This window comes from Cibotium barometz, chromosome 64, assembly GCF_041138505.1.
Source record: "Cibotium barometz isolate CiBa-2024 chromosome 64, ASM4113850v1, whole genome shotgun sequence".
Taxonomy (NCBI): Eukaryota; Viridiplantae; Streptophyta; class Polypodiopsida; order Cyatheales; family Cibotiaceae; genus Cibotium; species Cibotium barometz.
The window spans coordinates 17,745,328-17,751,511 of record NC_141109.1 but is presented as its reverse complement, the minus strand read 5'-3'; the positions used below and the strand labels follow the sequence as shown (position 1 = coordinate 17,751,511).

Below are 6,184 nucleotides of genomic sequence, written 5' to 3'. Positions count from 1 at the left end.
ATGTGTAGACAGCGCCACTGACCTCAAATGTGTCTCAATCCCTTGGTCCACCAAGCTCCCTACTCTAACTAGGGTGCGTAAAGCAACCTGCCTAGCCTGCAAAATAAACTCATTTATGCGAGTCCATCATGCTCTCGATGCCTCCTCCTCCTCGGGTGATAAATCCACATGTACGAGAATCTCAAAATCCTCTGCAACATATCCATCGTGATCCATGATATCTAGGATAGCCTACCAATGATCAATTCTACCAATGGGCCTCCATGTGACAAGATCCGCGGTCACTACTAACCCTGGGTAGAAGTGGTCTATCCCCCAAAGGTGATATAGGCTAAACTCTACACTGCACTGACAAGGCAGACTTTGAAACTTCTTACTGAGAATGTTCATTTCATGCAGTACATCCGCCATAAAATGAATCAAGAATTGCACTTGAAATGTTGTAGCAATGTTATAGAGATTTGCATCATTCTCCTTAAAGTCACTCAAGAGGGTGGGCATCATATCCACTAATCTTTTCATAACTTTACCCCCTGATAACCATCGAACACTATGTATCCTTAGAACTTCTAAGGGTTTAAGACTAACCGCCTTCATCAACTTATCGAGATTCTTGTGATGTTGTGTGGACTTTCCCACCCATACATGAACTCTATTGGCAAAGCATCCAAAAACCCATATTCCACATATTTATCACATGTATCCGAGACCACAAGTGCTTCACGATGAGCAACGCAATGTATGCCAATGATATGTGGCATTTTCTCTTGCAATTTGGCAAGCACTCCATTATCCACACCTCTCATACACATGAGGCTCCATTCGATGCAAACCCAACGAGCTTCGCAAGAGACAAGCCCATTTCTTCCAAGAGAGTCATCAATGCATTGAACTTTGTTTGGGCTTTCCCATCATCCAACGGGAGTAAAGCCACAAACTTACAAGTGCATGGACCATAACCTTCATCTTCTAGGGAAGTCATATACACGATCATGTGCTTTTCCAAGGTGAGATCCGTACTATCATCGATCAACACCGAAAAGAATGGATTTTTGCCAATGGAGGCTTTAAGGATTCCCCAATAGTGCTCTCTTGCTGCTTTGAGAACTCCATTTCGAAAGTTCTATTGGTATATGCGGAATACTCATCATTGATGGGCATTCTTAGTGTACCCATCTATCGTAAGAACTCGCATTGAGACTTGAAAAAGTCCAAAGGAAAGTCCTCAACCGCAATGAAATACATTGTTTCCATAACACTTATGATGTGACTTTTCTCGGCATCAACCATAAGCTCTATATGCTTTTCAATTGGCAATACATCTTTGTGGCTTTTAAGCCTCCACCTTTGGGTAGCTATCTTATGCGCATCCAATTTCACATGCTTATAAAGAGCGGGAAGCTGAATGGTTGTAGCCCCCTCTTTACCATAAGGGTTATTCATTTCGAGTTCTTTACACTGCAAGCATCCTACTCTTACTTTCCCGTTTTCAGAAAAAGGACGTGCCCGCGTATGTATTTATTTCCATTGCGGGATGAAAGTTCTTACCTTCTTTTCAAGCGGCTCAACATTGTCATGTTCCTCCCGAAGAGAACTTGCTTCGACAACTTCCTCGTTCAAGTTAATGGCGTCCCTTCGCTTTAGGCCAAAAGCATCCTTGATATTCTTTTGCCTAGGATCATTTCTAGGTCTTCCAATCTGAGATGTCTTGTTGGTATTTGCTTCATTCATGATGATAGTTGTGACCTATTTTAAAAGAAGATTAAAGTCTATCTTAATGAATTATATGATTAAATAAACACATAACAATCTTGAGACATGAGCATTAGTTATCATAAACACATGAGACACATATTCTTTAGTTATCTTGAGACATGAGCATTAGTTATCATATATAAATAACTCTTTAACTAGAAAACTATAAAGAGACATTCTCTTAATATACAAAGCCTATTTCATCTCAAAAAAATAATATTTTCTTACTCTCTGAAAACTCTATAAAGAGACATTCTCTTAATACAAAGCCTATTTCATCTATAAAAAAAAAGAGACATTCTCTTACTCTCTGAAAACTGAGGGCCTACTCTCACAATAAAGTGAAGTCTAGTACCTTCCATGAAAAAAATTAGCTATTTTACAAGAACCTCTCATGAACAAAATACATAGCAATGAATCATGATAGCATACCTAGTGAGGTCAAGGCAGTCGGTAGAGGGCGTGCTGTGTAGATGCGCGCGTTGAGATCGAGGGCAGAGGGCGGGCTGAGCCTTGAGGCAGATGATGGACTGTTGAGCCGCAGAGGGTGAGCTTGAGGTAAAGCTGAGAGGGTGTCAGCGATCACTAGTTGCAGGAGAAGCGACTGGTGAGTCGGTGAGGCGGCGAGGGGCCGTAGGGTTTTAGAATTTAGACGTTCATACGGTTCATTACTTTACAAACTTCAAAGGTATGTATCATGTATGGATGATGGGTGGCCGGGCTAATTTGAAAAATTGGCCTTCCACTGTTTGGAAAAATTAGTCTAGGAAGACTTCTAAAAAGACTTCTGTAGCAGCTTCAAAGACCCATGGGAAGACTTCCATAATCCATTTTCAGCACGGCTTAGGGGCATGTGTATCGTCATCATTATATGCTGGTGGTGTTACGTATACACTGTAAAGCGTCTTTTGACAAATCGTAATTATTTTCAAGGCATCGTAATTATTTTCAATGCTGTGTGTGTGCGTGCGCGCGCGCGCGCGTGCGTGTGTGTTGTTGGCGCCCATATCTCCACTCTAGCAAGTTATTTCTGCGTTTTGGGCTTCCGTCGCTCAATTTGGGTGCCCATTTTTGGTCCACCCAAATCATGAGTTTCGTAAGCTTGCCGGACAGACAACGAGGGGGCTCCTCTCGAGTCTGCTACGGGATAGTGCTGGTGGTGGCGTAGAGCAGCAGGGCTATGATGAGAGGGCAAGGAAGAGCTCTGCCTTCTCCCTTGCTAGGGTTTTGTGTAACCTTTCTTGCATCGCCGTAAGAAGACGCCCTTGCCAACACGGAGATGTCGATGCGAGTAAAGAAGATGGGCCCATAGCAAGGCAACAAGGTACTGATTAAAAGGTAAACGATTAAACATTCTGCATCCTATTGCATCATGTCGATGCAGATGGCCACTTGCTGTGTGTACAAACCTGCCCTTTGGAATCTCTCTGCACAGTTCTTCGAAGCTGTTAAGAGAGAGGGGATTGGCAAGGGATTTGGCGTGGAAAATGAACATCAAGGCTACTACCTGCATAGTAACTGGGCAGTGCTATTATGTTTCATGACCAATCCTGATAGGGTTGCAGTTGTGCTTCATGAACTAACCTCTCTCTCACTTGTAGTAGACTTGGTTTTCTAATAGCTATAGTACCACTTGAAGGTTGCTAGAAGGGGATGTGCTCGCCTGTATTTGAGATGGCAAAAATAAGGGCCCAATCTCCATTTAAATAGGAGATGAGAGGGTTATCTGGCTTGTTGACTTCTTGGTGAAACTAGGTTCACGTGGTCGTCTATTAGCCATTCCCTCAAAACACCATAAATGGATAGCCCCCTTTGGGTAGTGTGATGGGCACTTGGATGAGTACTTTGGCTGTCCATAGCACTCCAAGTAGCCTCTCAATACCCTACACACCTTTTTGTTTCTCCTAGGAACCTCTATGCCTGTCCACAGCCCTCCAAATGACCTAAATATCCTCTTGTTTCTCCTCATCTTGGGCACATACCACAACATGACAAATGTTATAATATGTAGAGGTGGTTTTGTATTGTATGATTGTGTACAATTAAATGAAATTGTTCTCTATCTCTCTTTCTCTCTAACTTACTTTTATGACTCTTGATTAGTGAGTTGTAATCATAGCTAGCTACTACAATACTTTCCGATGTTGGTGGAGGACATGGACCTAGTTGCAATTTATTTCCGGGTTGGTGTCTTATTTTGATTGTTTCAACATTTTGCTAAGCTATCTTTAGCTATTGGGTGTCTCCCTTTTGTGTCTTGTTTTTGTTGTTAGTTTGTTGTTCCTCTGTTATAGTAGCTAACTGCCTTGTATAAATACTTTTCTTAACCTTTAAGGTATGCTCTCTTCTTTTTATTCTCATGTGGCGTCTTTTTCTTATTTTATTCTTATATTTTTAGTCATGGATGACCATCCCAATCTAGTGCTTCATAGAGGACGCTGCAAAAAGAAAAAGTCATAGCCTTCAGTAGATTCGTTTTTGTCAAGAGGGGCCAATGCCAATGTAGGACATGAGAGTAGTGGTGGGATCTTGAAAACTTGTAATGAGAATTCAAGAGTCTTCTTCCAGTAAACCCAAAAGGAAGTGGAGGACTCAGTGGAATCTACTACATCCTTGGGCATATTTATGCAAGTCTACATGTAATAAGGACCGCATGAAATGCACTTGGTGTGAAGAAGATGGAAGAGTGAATACTTTCACAATGGGTGGATCCCAAAGCATTCAGCTTTTAGCCTTGAATGAGCATGCAAAATCTACAGATCATAGGAGAGCTGCAAGTATTCATCATGCAAAGCTAAAGGCTATTGGTGGCAAAGGACCAATAGATGGGGGTATTGACACAATGGTGCATTTTGAACAATTGAGAATAATCACTTGTATAAAGCTGGTACATTTTTGTGCATGCAATGCATTATATTACATTGAAAAAATATCCCACTCAATGTAAGTTACAAAGGGAGCTTGGCACTCCTAATATGCCAACATCTGAGGAGTATCTAGAAGAGAGTTCTTGATGGCTTTAAGAGATTATATAGACAAGACTTGTATGCTGAAATTTGTGGAAGTCCATTTTTTTACATCCTCATTGATGAAAGTACAGATAGGACCATGGAGAAACATTTGATCATCTACATTTTGTGCTTGACTAGGAGTGGCAAAGGAGAGCCCAGTTGTAAATTGTGAGATTACTATGAGTTGATAATGGATATGGGGAGGCAATCTACAATGTTGTCCATGCCATGCTCTTAGAGTGCAATCTGGATTTGAAGAAATTAGTTGCATTTGTAACAGATGGTATCTTAGTAGTGCATAGTCACCAGAAACGTTTTGGGGTTTTTGATGTTTTAGGGCAAAATGTTTTGGCCTTCGGCTAAGAAACGTCAAGGTTTCGGATTTTTTTAAAATATAAATACAATAAAATGGTGTAGAACATATAGTTTGTTTGTAGGCCAAAGCTTGAAGGTTCAAACACACCAAAGATAAGAGACTTCATGAATCACGACCAAAAGTTAACTAGTAAACTTTAAAGTCCTAAGACTTACGATTCCAAAATGAAAGAGAATTACATTTTAGTGAACACTATTATTTCATACATGCCAATGAATCAATGATGACTTGACTTTCAACTCGCTAATGATCATAAACCACTTCATAAATAAAAGAGGAGACAAGTGTAGAGTCTATTAAAGAAAGCATAACAACATGCGTTTCATGGTTCACAAATCACAATGGAGTCATGGACCAAGAATCAAATCCAAAAAACTACATAAGAGAAATTTATAGTACAAAATGTGGCATAATGCACTAGTGTCTATATGTAGGTAGCAGGTAGATAGCAAAAAGATAAAACTAAAGTGTGCAGGCTCTGGGCATCAAGGCTCGCGCTCATCAACATCACTATTAGAGTCTGATGAATATCGCATCATCGCTCGCATGAGAAATGAGCCACCATGACGAGCTCCTCGTCGCTCGATAAGCAACAATGCTCCGTTATTGTGCGGCATCATGACCATCTACATCAACAGAACTACCCACTGGCTCAATTAGATCTAGAAGTGAAGGCATTAGCTTGAAGTAGTGGCGCTGGACGCCTAGCACGAGCTTGGGCACGAGTCACACGCCTAAAGTGCACCTTATCCTCTCAAAGAAAATCGTATGCCAGCTTCTCATCTGTACGTGTCTGAATGAACGTGAGATCAATATGCTACCCATGTTCAAGGCCAACCTCTAGCTTTGCAAGGATCTCGCTATCAATCTCTTTCACCTTCCACTACAGGCGTCTCCGTCACTTTTGAGCTTCTCAAGAAGACGAAGATTGGCATTTACATATACCAACTTGTCTAATTGACTTGTGCGAAGCCTGTCAAATCAAGTATGCACAAAGAAGCAAACTTAGTAGTTAGAGTAAAAAATATTTACTTATTGCATA

General features: G+C 41.0%; 1 long non-coding RNA gene and 1 pseudogene across 1 annotated transcript; one reads left to right on the top strand and one right to left on the bottom strand.

Moving 5' to 3' along the window:
- Window positions 1-231: 231 nt before the first annotated feature.
- On the bottom strand, window positions 232-1,731 carry LOC147603391 (uncharacterized; annotated as a pseudogene).
- Window positions 1,732-2,764: 1,033 nt separating this feature from the next.
- LOC147603390 (uncharacterized) lies at window positions 2,765-4,990 on the top strand. The gene is made up of 3 exons (XR_015265642.1): window positions 2,765-3,093; window positions 3,859-3,938; window positions 4,154-4,990. It is a non-coding gene; the product is annotated as an uncharacterized LOC147603390 (long non-coding RNA).
- Window positions 4,991-6,184: the final 1,194 nt, after the last annotated feature.